The sequence below is a fragment of the Equus przewalskii genome, chromosome 2, assembly GCF_037783145.1.
Source record: "Equus przewalskii isolate Varuska chromosome 2, EquPr2, whole genome shotgun sequence".
In the NCBI taxonomy this organism is placed as follows: domain Eukaryota; kingdom Metazoa; phylum Chordata; class Mammalia; order Perissodactyla; family Equidae; genus Equus; species Equus przewalskii.
In genome coordinates this window covers 51,142,870-51,155,825 of record NC_091832.1, presented here as the reverse complement: position 1 = coordinate 51,155,825, position 12,956 = coordinate 51,142,870, and the positions used below count along the sequence as shown (strand labels likewise).

The window sequence follows — 12,956 nt, the reverse complement described above, 5'->3', positions numbered from 1 at the left end:
AAATAAAATCTTAAAAAAAAAGATTACTTATTGAAATTTTTTTCTTTGTTGAGGTAGGCCTGTATTGCTATAAATTTCCCTCTTAGAATTGCTTTTGCTGTGTCCCACAAGAGTTGGTATGTAGTGTTTTCATTTTCCTTTGTATCCAGGTATGTTTTGATTCCTCTCTTGATTTCGTCATTGATCTAAAGGTTGATCAGTAGCATGTTTATTTAGTCTCCAGATACTTGTGACTTTCCCAGCTTTTTTCTTATGGTTGACTTCTAGTTTCACAGCATTGTGGTCGGAAAACATGCTTGATGTGATTTCAATCTTCTTAAATTTACTGAGGCTTGCCTTGTTTCCCAACATATGTATGGCCTATCATTGAGAATGTTCCATGTGCACTTGAGAAGAATGTCTATTATGCTGTTTTTGGATGGAATATTCTATATACATTTTATTAAGTCCATCTGGTCCAATGTTTCACTTAAGTCCACTGTTTCCTTGTTGACTGTCTAGATGATCTATCCATTGATGTTAACTGGAGTGTTGAGGTCCCTGACTATTACTGTTTTGCTGTCAATTTCTCCCTTTAGGTCTGTTAATAGTTGCTTTATGTACTTTGGTGCTCCTGTGTTAGGTGCATGTATATTCTAACAGTTATGTCCTCTTGGTGGAGTGTCCCTTTTATCATTATATACTGCCCCTCTTTGTCTGTGTTTTTTATCTTGAAGTTTGCTTTGTCTGATTTAAGTACGACAACACCTGCTTTCCTTTGCTTGCCGTTTGCTTGGAGTATTGCCTTCCATTCCTTCACTCTGAACCTGTGTCTGTCTTTATAGCTGAGATGTGATTCCTGGTGGCAGCATATTTTTGGGTCTTGTTTTTCAATCCATCCAGCCACTCTGTATCTTTTTATTGGTGAATTCAGTCCATTTACATTTAGAGTGATTATTGATATATGAGGTCCTAATATTGCCATTTTATCTAGTTTCTGGTAGTTCTATATTTCCATTGTTTCCTTTCCCTTGTATTTCTGAGGGCCATTTCAGTTTGATGGTTTTCTGTGATAGTTTTCTCAATTTTCTCTTTATTTATGATCTGTGACTCTGCTCTGATTTTTTTGTATTGTGGCCACCATCAGGTTTTTATAAAAGATCTCATAGATAAGACAGTCCATTTTCTGATAGCTTCTTATCTCCATTAGCCTAAGCAGGTTCCATCCATCACCTCTTCCCCTTTTATGTTTTTGTTGTCACAAATTATTTTTTTGTGATGTGAGTTTGTGACTAAATTGAAGTGTTCACAGTTATTTTTTTTTTTTTTTTTTTTTTTTTTTTTTTTTAAAGATTTTATTTATTTATTTTTTTTTTTCCTTTTTCTCCCCAAAGCCCCCGGTACATAGTTGCGTATTCTTCGTTGTGGGTTCCTCTAGTTGTGGCATGTGGGACGCTGCCTCAGCGTGGTCTGACGAGCAGTGCCATGTCCGCGCCCAGGATTCGAACCGACGAAACACTGGGCCGCCTGCAGCGGAGCGCGCGAACTTAACCACTCGGCCACGGGGCCAGCCCCTGTTCACAGTTATTTTTGATGCTTTCTTCCTCTTTAAATTTTGTTACCATCATTTTCAGCCTATTCTGATAGAGAGCTGCAATTTTCTGATTTTGTCTATTTATCTCCTTGCTCAAAGCTATGTAAGCCTTTGCCTTTTTGCATCACATAGAGGGCTCCCGTCATCATTTCTTGAAAGGCAAGTCTAGCAGCGATGAACTCTCTCAGCTGTCATTTATCTGGGAAAGCTTTTATTTGTCCATCATAAACGAAGGATAATTTTGCTGGGTAGAGTATTCTTGGCTGAAAGTTTTTGTCTTTCAGTATTTTGAATATTTCATTCTATTCTCTCCTAGCCTGTATGGTTTCTGCTGAGAAAGATGCTGAAAGCCTGATGGGGGTTCTTTTGTAGGTTATTTTCTTTTCTCTTTTGATGCCCTTAATATTTTTCCTTTGTCATTGACTTTTGACAGTTTTAATATCAAATGCCTTGGAGGTCTCTTTGCATTGAGGTAATTAGGAGTTCTACTGGCTTCACATACTTGTATTTCAGTTCCTTCTGCAGGTTTGAGAAGTTCTCAGCTATTATTTCTCTGAACAAGTTCTCTGTTCCTTTCTCTCCCTCTAGGATATCTATAATCCTTATGTTACTTTTCCTAATTAAGTTGAATATTCCTTGAAGAATTTCTTCATTTTTTTTTTAAGTCTTAGTTCTTGCTCCTCTGACAACTGAAGCATTTCTAGGTTTCCATCTTTGAGGTCACGAATTCTATGCTCCATAAGGTCTACTCTATTTTTTATGCTTTCCAAATTATTTTGTATCTCGTTAATTTGTGTTCTTCCTATCCAGAATTTCTATTTGTTTTTTTTTTTTTAAAGAGTTTCAATCTCTTTGGTGAAGTATTCCTTCTGTTCATTAATTTTATTCTTGGCCTCACTGAACTGCCTGAGTTTTCTTTTAACTCATTGAGTTTCTTTATGATAGCTATTTTGAATTCTCTGTCAGGTACACTGTAGTCTTCTGTGACTCCAGGTTTGGTTTCTGGAGACTTGTCATCTTTCTTCTGCTCTGAGTGTTACTGTAGCTCTTCATGGTGTTTGATGAACTGATCCTTTGCTCGTGCACTTGTGGTAGTAACCAGCTCTTCTTTTTTGGGTACAGCTTTGGTTACTCTGGTTGTGGTCACCTGGGTCTCATGTTCCTCCACTGGCTTCCCGTGGGCTCGGCTGCTGCTGTCCCACGCACCACCTGTGCTGCTGTTCCTGGGTTGTCTTGCAGTGGTGGTGGCACTGCTGCCAGGGGTGCTGGGTTCATGGGTGTCACTGTCACTTGCTGGGGCTTGGGGACCCGGGCACTTATATACAGCCTCTGCTGCTAGTGGAGCTGGTGTTGGGGTTGCTGTCACTCGGGGCTGAGTCACTGGTTCTGCTGTGGTTGCTGTTGATTCTGGTTGCAGATTCCCCCTGCCGCTGTTGTGGAGGGCAGCAGCTGTTTTTTCTGTTCCTGCCCCAACTGCTTGTAGTTGTGCAGGTTGGACGCTCTGTGTTTGTGTGGGCTGGGCTGCCACACTCACTCAGCAGGCAGGTTGCACTCACATGGATGGGGCGACTGTGGCACCGTGTGTGCTCCCACCAGCCAGACTCCACTCACAGTCACGGTGGCCACTGTGTGAGGATGCGAGTCTTGGACTGCTGCCTCCCGGGAGGGAGGGGGGCAGCTCCCTGACTTCCACTGCTTCCTGGGGGTCCAGTCTACCCACCTTCAGATGTATAGCTGCATGGATCTCTCAGGCGTCCTGTTGTGCTGTGTAGGGAATCCTCTCCTGGTTAATGGATCTCCACTTAGTTGTAACTTAGAGGGGAGAGACAAAGGGAACAACTCACTCCGCCATGATGCTGACATCACTTGAAACTCATTCTTAAAATAGGCCATCTTAACCATTTTAACTTAGAATACTTATGGGTTATTTTCAAAGCCAATGCTTTGAATCATCACAAAAACCTTATTATTAAGATCAGTAATAAGGCTTGTTTTTGCAACGTCCTTTGAGGAAGAATATATTTAGGATATTTTTTTTTTTTAAGTCTTTAAACCACTACTTCCTATCAGCAAAATTCTGAATTTCTTTTATGAGTTGACTGCTTCATCTCATTCACTCAGCAAGAGAACAGAACACATCATAGGCTCAGGGTGGGAACAGTCAGTAACCTTAAATATTCTAATGTATCCATTTGCATTCACATACCTGGGAGAGTGAGGACCTAGCTTATTTTTACAGGCACCCAGGAAAGCAATCCTATAACGTTTGTTCCACTCTGCTTCCTTTAGTTCAGTGGCAAGTTTCTCTTATTCTAGACTAGCACTGTCCAGCAGAAATTTCCATGGTGAAGGGAATATTTTATATCTGCACTATGAAATGTGGTAGTCACCAGCCACGTCACCACTGAGCACTTGAAATGTGGTCAGCATGACTGAAGAACTTAATTTTAATTTAACTTAATTTAATTTAAACTTAAATAGTAACACGTGGTTAGTAGTTACCATTTTGGACAATGCAAGTAGAGATCCTAGAATGCTACAGTCAACAAAATGTATCAAGTCTAATCTGGTCATCCTGTAAAAGTGGGCTGGGCTTGGGTTAGAATCATACTGCGTCAGCCCCCTCCCCACCCAAAAGTCAGGCAATAGATCTGAAGAGACATACCCCCAGGAGTCTGCAAATTTTTTCTGTAAAGGACCAGAGAGTAAATATTTTAGGCTTTATGGGCCAGTAGGCCGAAAGGTCTCTGATGCAACTATTGAACCCTGCCATGGTAGCACAAAAGTAGCCAGGACAATTTGTAAAGGAACTTGTGTAGCTGTGTTCCAATAAAACTTTTATTTATGAACACTGAAATTAGAATTTTATAGAATTATCATGTGTCCTGGAGTACACCTTAGATTTTTTTCAACTAATTAAAAATGTAAAAACTGTTCTTAGTTCTGAGGCCATACAAAAACAGGCTGTGGGGCCAAACCACCAGCCTGGTTTGCAAATCTCTGAAATACACAAAAAGGTGAGTAAGCACAAGAAGAGACAGTCAACACCATTAGTCATCAAGGAAATGCAAACTGCAACCACACTACAATCCCACTAGAACGGTGATACAAAAAGCTGGAGAAGATATGGAGCACTTGGAACTCTTATACACTGCTGGTGAGAAAGTAAAATGGTACAATCACTTTGGAGAACTGAATTTTCCTAAAAAGTTAAAATATACCATAGGACCCAGTACACCTAGATACTTAACTCAAGAGAAATGAAAATTTATAACCACACAAAGACATGCATATGCATATTCACAGTCCCTTTATTCACCATGACTAAAATCTGGAAACAACTCAAATACCCCCAAGGGGCAAATGGATACATAAAATGTGGAATGGAATACTACTAAGCAATAAAATGTAACCACCACCGATAGTATTCAACAACCTGAATGAATCTCAAAATCACTGTGTTGAGTGAAAGAAGTTAAAAACAAGAGTTCACAGCAAGTTGATTATATAAAACTCCAGGAAATGAAAGCTAATTTATAGTGACAGAAAGCAGATCAGGGTTGCCTGGGGCTGAGGGCTGAGAGAGACAACAGAGTTAGGAGGAAACATTCTGTATTTTGATAGCGGTGGAGTCACAGATGTATACTTGTCAAATTGTACACTTTAAATGGATGCAATTTACTGTACACATAAAGATGGTTTAAAGAAAGTCTTAATTCCATTGGCAACAGATTTACCCATAGCAATCTCTATGAACGGATACATTCACTTTCAGAAGTGCTATTTAAATGTGAGGGGATGGGTAAGGGAGGGGTAGATAAGAAGTTAGTCTGAAATCTCACACTACCACTGCTGATGGGAAATGTGCCTCGGGGACTTCTAGGCACATTCACAGTAACCCAAATCAGAGCTTTCCATAGACAGGTTTTAGGAATTCTGTGAACTGACAACTTTCCTGTTCACAATATTCTGATCTCCCTGTTTGGAAGGTGGATTTTAAGTTAGACTAAAACGTACAATTTCAAGAATTAGTAACTAATCCTTTACGTTATAACGAGTTTTCATTTGCATCACCTTTGGGATAATGTCTTTATTTTATATACCCTGTTGCTTAGGTTCAATTTAAGAATATTTTGCTATAGGTCTTATGAAGGCTTGAAGAAACTTGCTCAGCTCTAGAACAACATTATCAGTTCAAAATATTAAGAGTAAGGGAAAAAGGTCCTATTTTCCAATAATGTTTGAATTACTCCTTAAATTCTTGGGTATGCCCCAAAGTAGTTTTTGAAGACCTTACAAGGATTCTTCAGATGGGTTAATGACAAGCTGATGATAAAAAAAAAAAAGAAAAAAATCACCCACTAACACAAAACAAATAATACTCTAGATAATTTGTGCCTATATATTGGGCAAAACTGGGGTGAACATTTTTCAATCAAGTACAGATACATGAAATATTCATCTGGCTTCCCCGGTTCTTTTCTGAGCAAATTATGTTTTAGGTTCCAGAAGTCAAATTAAATTTCATGCTTGACTTTAGACAATGTCCTTTTGGAAGAGAAAAATAAAACACCAAAATTCAGGAGTCAGCAGAGGTGAATGAATCGGGGGAAAAAAAATCCTAAAAAAAAACCCCCGCTTTTCCTTTTTTTAATCCATAAATACATCCCTTTTAATCACACAACTGACTCAAACTTTAGGGGAAATACCTAGCATAACTCTCAATTCTTTCTGAGACTACACACTTCATGTATCATAATTTCTTATCATACAAAGTACAAATGAGATCAGCATTTGTTTCCAACACAATTTCATACACTTAAAAATTAAAATGTCACCACAGCTATAAGATCACAACTTCCTGAAGTAGCACAAGGGATATTTTATAAACTTAATTGTTTTCAGAGCTATTTATAGGAAAGCATTTTGATTGTTTTCCAGGGACTTTTCAGTGAGAATCATATTCTAGTCTACCAGCATCAACATCTGACTAATAATGTCAATTTCTTGTACCATAAGAAATGTCTTGGGGCCGCCCCATGCCCCAGTGGTTAAGTTCACGCGCTCCACTTTGGTGGCCCAGGGTTTCGCTGGTTCGGATCCTGGGCATGGACATGGCACCGCTCATGAGGCCATGCTGAGGCAGTGTCCCACATGCCACAACTAGAAGGAGCCACAACTAAAAATACACAACTATGTACTGGGGGGCTTTGGGAGAAAAAGGAAAAATAAAATATTTTTTTTTTTAAAAAAAGAAATGTCATTCAATGCTTATTGTGCAAATAAGAGAACTCTTTACTTACTATTTGGGGCATAACAGAGCTCAATTTGTGAGAAGTGGTACAGATTATTAGATCTTAATTTTTTAAACTCTGGGAGTTTAAGAAATTGGGAGGAGGGGTAGAGGAAGGCATATTTAAGAGAGATGAAATGGAAATATTAGTACAAGCATAAATATTTTAGGAAAATGTATAACATACATACGAATTGAGAACACAGTAGTTTATTTGGGAGAACGGTAACGATGACAATTGGAAATCCCAGCCAGAATGTTGGAAGTATAAGGGACTTCACAGATCACCTAACCCAGGCTCAAAAAGACTAAAAGAGTTGCCCAGTTAAATGGTCTAACACATATAAAAGGGCCCAGCATGGTGCCTGGCTAACAGATGCTCAATAAATGTTGGTATCTCCTTTTCCCCTACCCCAACCAAGGTCCTCTGCCAGTAAGTTTTACAATAACCACCACCACATTCATCACCTAAATCAACGGTTCTCCAGTCTTCCAGAGACACCAGATCCTTTCATCAGCCTATTTCAAGTAAAATTCCATTACTGTTATCTCAGTAATACCGACCTTACAGAGCTACTGTGAGCATTAAACGAAATCATGTAAAGTGACAAGCAGCTAAGTCCAATAAATGCTGGCATGAAGTTTTGAATTCTGCCTTCTTTCAAAAACACCCTTTCCATTTATGGTAGGAGCGTGGGTGTGTGTCTTTGTATGCTCACAAATGTGTATGAGGGGGTGAGGAGCCAGGGATGCAAATATCATACATACTTAGGATCCAGTTTTTGACAATTTCCCTCCTTTCCCCAAGATTTTGATATGCCCCCTGGGTGCCAGTCTCATTCCATTGAGAAGTCCCTGCTACAGTGAGTCACTACAAATGTGAGGCATGAACTCGGATGTACTGGAATGGGGAAAAAGGTAAAGGGAGTAACAGGCCCCTCATTCAGGGATATGTTGAGAAAACCACAGTCTCATTACAAATTACAACTCAATAACCAGGCTTGGGATTAACTAAAATGCACGGCCCTGAAAACAGGACATCACATCTTATACTTCCTTCCCTGTACCTGCACAGCACCAAAACCAGGACATTAGTACATGCCTAATAGTCACTACTAATCATTCTCAAGGATTCAGTATTTAAAAGTTCAGGGCCGGTCCCATGGCCTAGTGGTTAAGTTTGGCGCACTTCACTTCAGCAGCCTGGGTTTGGTTCCTGGGTGTGGACCTACATCATTCGTCAGTGCTCATGCTGTGGCGGCAACTCACATACAAAATAGGGGAAGACTGGCACAGATGTTAGCTCAAGGACTATCTCCTTCAAACAAAAAAATAAAAATTCAGTCTGCATATAACCCTCCAGGAAGACATAACGTGACCCCAAATTAGCCTTTCACATAGGTCAAAAGAGAAACATTTGTAAATCAGTTTCTCCATAAAATGCGGTGAGCATTTTCATCTAAAAAGGAATATATCTTTTTTTTTTTAAAGATATTATTTTTTTCCTTTTCCTGCCCCCCCGGTACATAGTTGTATCTTCTTAGTTGTGGTTCCTTCTAGTTGTGGCATGTGGGACACCGCCTCAGCATGGTTTGATGAGCAGTGCCATGTCCGCACCCAGGATCCGAACAGACGAACCACTGGGCCGCCTGCAGCGGAGCGCGTGAACTTAACCACTCGGCCACAGGGCCGACCCCAGGAATATAAAACTCCAGTTCTAAAGTTCATGAATGGCCTGAAATTGTAGGCAAATTTTTGTATAGGTACACTTTTGCTCCCTGGAGTGCACAAAGATTTCATCACATTCTGAAACAAAACAAACTCCCCAAAAGCTGAAGAACCACTGCTTTATACTGCTTCTCCCTCTGGCTTTGAAGTTCAAGCTCTCACAGATAGTCCTTCCTCAGCTTGACTTCTAAACGCATATTAAAAATCAAATGATGGGGCTGGCCCAGTGGTGTAGTGGTTAAGTTTGCACACACTGCTTCGGCAGCCTGGGCAGCCCAGGATTCGCAGGTTTGGATCCTGCGTGCAGACCTAGCACCGCTCGTCAAGCCATGCTGTGGCAGCATCCCACATAAAACAGAGGAAGATGAACACAGATGTTAGCTGAGGGGCCATCTTTCTCAAGCAGAAAGGGGAAGATTGGCAATAGATGTTAGCTCAGGGCCAATCTTCCTCTCACACACACACACAAATTCAAATAACAAGATAGTAGTTGCCCTTAGGAGAAAGGATGTATGGGTAGTTGCTGAGGGGGGGCATTAGAGGGACTTTTGAGGCACTGATAATATTGTGGATTTGGATGCTGGTTACAAAACAGCGTTCACTTTGCGAAAATTCATCAAACTGAACACTTTTGATTTTTGTATCTGTCTGAAGATATACTTCAATAAGAGACTTAAAAAAAAAAAACAGTAACAAAGATGGGTCACTTACACAAAGCAAACATCATTGTGTAATGTAAAAAACAAGCCCTTAAAAACAATCATGTATTAGGAGAGGCCCATGTGGTGAAGAGCTGAAACCCCTGGACAATGCCACTGAGGCACTGAGGCCCTCAGTCCTGCAAGTAACTGACCGAGGCTTGCCAATGACCACGTTGAGTCAGTGTGAGGAACAGATTCTCCATCCTCAGTTAAGCTAAGACTGCAAACGAAAGACCCTGCACTGGGACCGTCAGGTTAAGCCACTCCCAGGTTCTCGACCGGAGAAAAGCTGTGAGATAATATGTCTGGTGTTTTAAAAAAAGACGCAATTTCTAAACACTCCCTTCCTTACATGTATTGAAGTGAGCAAAGAAGCCTCAGTAGTTGTACCTGCAGAGACATCAGCTTATTGGTTTAAACTGGCAACTTTCCCTTTTCGAAAGGCTGTAGTACAATACTACTTTCAAAACTGAACCAGGAAAAAAGAAAGATACAGCTGGTGACTATGTACATCAGTTGCTGGATCAACGGGAAGTAAATTCTCTCTAACAAACACAAGAGGGATCGTCTCATGCCTCTTTCTCCTACCTCCATCGAAACTAGAGATTCCATTACAGTATGATATTTTGGTGCTTTATTGCATAAGTGTTTGAATACCACACGCATATACACATCCCTTAATTTTTCTGAAGGCTTTTCTCACAAGAGGAAATATACTAATGCCAGAGTTATCAAGTAAATACAAACATTTTCTTTTATTTTTTTTAGATTGGCACCTGAGCTAACAACTGTCGCCACATCTTTTTTTCGTTTGTTCTTCTCCCCAAAGCCCCCCAGCACACAGTCATACACTCTAGTTGTGAGTGCCTCCAGTTGTGCCATGTGGGACACCACCCCAGTGTGGCTTGATGAGTGGTGCCACGTCTGCGCCCAGGATCCGAACCAGCGAAACCCCGGGCCGCCGAAGCAGAGTGCACGAACTTAACCACTCGCCCATGTTCTTTTAAAATACAGATACATTTGTATAAATCCACAAAACAGGTAGATGGGGGGATGTAGCTATTCCAGTATCATCCAACACAAATGTAGTATGTTTTGAGATCAATGTATTAGTTCTCTGATCTGTCTGTGCTTCTGAAGCCTGCCCAGAGAGAGCATCAGAACGTAGATGTCAGCAGGGTCTTTCTCAACACGGGATCCTCTGCAGTGCCCGGCACAGCAAAGGGCTTTACACACATTAAGCATTACAGTACTAATTTAACTAAAAAAAAGTTACGAAAGTTACTGGGTTTTTTAAGGTTCTTAACAGTTGTACAGAACTCTCTTCTCAAAATGGACTACTAAGAGCTCCTATCATTTCCTTGCATATTTTTAAAAGCTGAAAAGACAACTATTAATTTTGCTATAATCAGGCTAAACTTTTGTACTCTGTTAAATTTTAACCTGCCAGTAGTAATGATTCTTCATGACTCCCCAGAGTTAGACTGGTGGTCAATATTTAATTACTGCACCTTAAATTTAAAACAAAAGATGATTATTTGAAAATACTATTTTATTACATAGTAATAATGTAGAGCCTAGTAAATAATACTTTATTATATATTCTTTCCTTTTCCCCTCAAGATCCTGAACACCAGCTAGCACTATTAAAGCTAATATCTGGGGCCGGTCCTGTGGCCGAGTGGTTAAGTTCTCGAGCTCTGCTTCGGCGGCCCAGGGTTTCACCGATTCAAATCCTGGGCGCAGACATGGCACTGCTCATCAAGCCATGCTGAGGCGGCGTCCCACATGCCACAACTAGAAAGACCTACCACTAAAAATACACAACTAGGGGCCTGCCTGGTGGTGCAGCGGTTAAGTGTGCACGTTCCGCTTTGGCAGCACGAGGTTCAGTGGTTCAGATCCCGGGTGCGGACATGGCACTGCTTGGCAAGCCATGCTGTGGTAGGCGTCCCACGTATCAAGTAGAGGAAGATGGGCATGGAATGCTAGCTCAGGGCCAGTCTTCCTCAGCAAAAAGAGGACTGGCGGCAGATGTTAGCTCAGGGTTAATCATCTTCAAAAACAAAAACAAAAAAACCCACATGCCTATGTACCAGGGGGCTTTGGGGAGAAAAAGGAAAAACGAAAATCTTTAAAAAAACCTAACATCTGATTCTTCTTAATCTTTTTCATTGCCACTGTACACTAAGAATAGTCTTCATCTGTGTGCAATGACTTATCAGCAAGAGAAGGTACTGAATCCTCATTATCTCCAGCTAACTAGATATTAAAATAAAACAGGAAGGAAGAGCAACTAAAGATAAATAGAAATGAGTATGATTTTTTTTTCCTTACAGTTAATGCTCTATAACCACTGCTTCCAGGGCAGGCATGAGATAAGGTCATCTAAATCCAAGAATAAGAAATCCATCACAATAAGGAGCTGCTTACAGCCACTCTTCTAAAGAGGCTTGACTATGACATCAACAGAGCTAAAAGACAAATCAAGTATTACAATTTTTCTATTACTAACGTTTGTGACACTTAAATCTTCCATAAAACACATATCAGAAAACAGGCTCAGGACTTCAGCCTGAGAATCATGACACTTGCTTAGTGTCAAGCAAAAAAAAAAAAAAAAAAAAAACTGCTCACCCTAGTGGTTCAGAAAAGTACTAGATACATATGACTCAACTATTTACTACTACACACGAAACTCAATCACTGTCTTGAATCTGTAATAGACTCCTTTTTCAACTTCATGCTCCAATAGTGTTATGAGAAAAGTACTCCTCAACGCAATTCGGGTTTGTCTTTCATCCTTTCATTTATTTACTCATTCCATAGGGGAGGGGAGACTACCTTGTTCTTGGAAAGGTTTTCTGCTACAATATAAAGTACCAAGTTAAAGTCTGTGAGTATCCATCCTCAAAGTAATTTAGCGGTCCAACAAAGAAAAGCAATATGCTTCATTCTATCCAAAGAGAAAAAAATTCTCTCACAAACTTATCCTGTTGATATAAAGACCACTAATTTAGAGAGTAACATACTACAACTCTTAAAACTAAAACAAAATATTGACTGGCATACTCCTCTTTGTTTTGAGAAGTTAATAAATTCTAACTTCAGTAGATTTTTTATTTTGGGTGGGTGGGAGAAAAATATCACCTTACTAAAATCAAGGTAAACCCCCCTTCGAGCCAAAAATCCTATGAAGATTATTTGAAGCATCCTAACTTTCATCTGGTGAGGAATGACCACATTTTTGGTTCAAAATGTGGGAGAGGTCACGTTAAGGATACTTCTTTACAGGAGATAGAACAGATGTACGTTCATAAAAGCACAGTGACTTCCTTTGCTTTCCAAAGCATCATTCAGAAAGGCTGTCTATTCAAACCATGTTCTGAAATGCTCACGGACACTATTTTTTTCCCCAGTAGATAAGAGCACTGGACCCAAAGTCAAAAGCCTCTGGTCCACTTACCCTTAACTTAAGTAAATCTCCTATCAGTTCTGCGCTTTGGTTTGTTCCTTTAAAAAATGACAGAAGTAATTCTTGCCTACCTACTCTTTTAAGATGGAAGAATTTTTTTTTAAATCACATAAAATCCTTCACATTTCTTAGAAATGGCTGCTTTAAAACTCAAGGTGCTACACTATTGTTATTATCACCTTGTAT

The 12,956-nt window shown here is 40.0% G+C and overlaps 1 protein-coding gene across 4 annotated transcripts in view; it reads right to left on the bottom strand.

Annotated features, from left to right (window-relative positions):
• Positions 1-12,956, bottom strand: part of XPO7 (exportin 7) — a 105,411-nt gene that overhangs the window by 90,936 nt on the left and 1,519 nt on the right. The gene's annotated exons all lie outside the window — the stretch shown is intronic.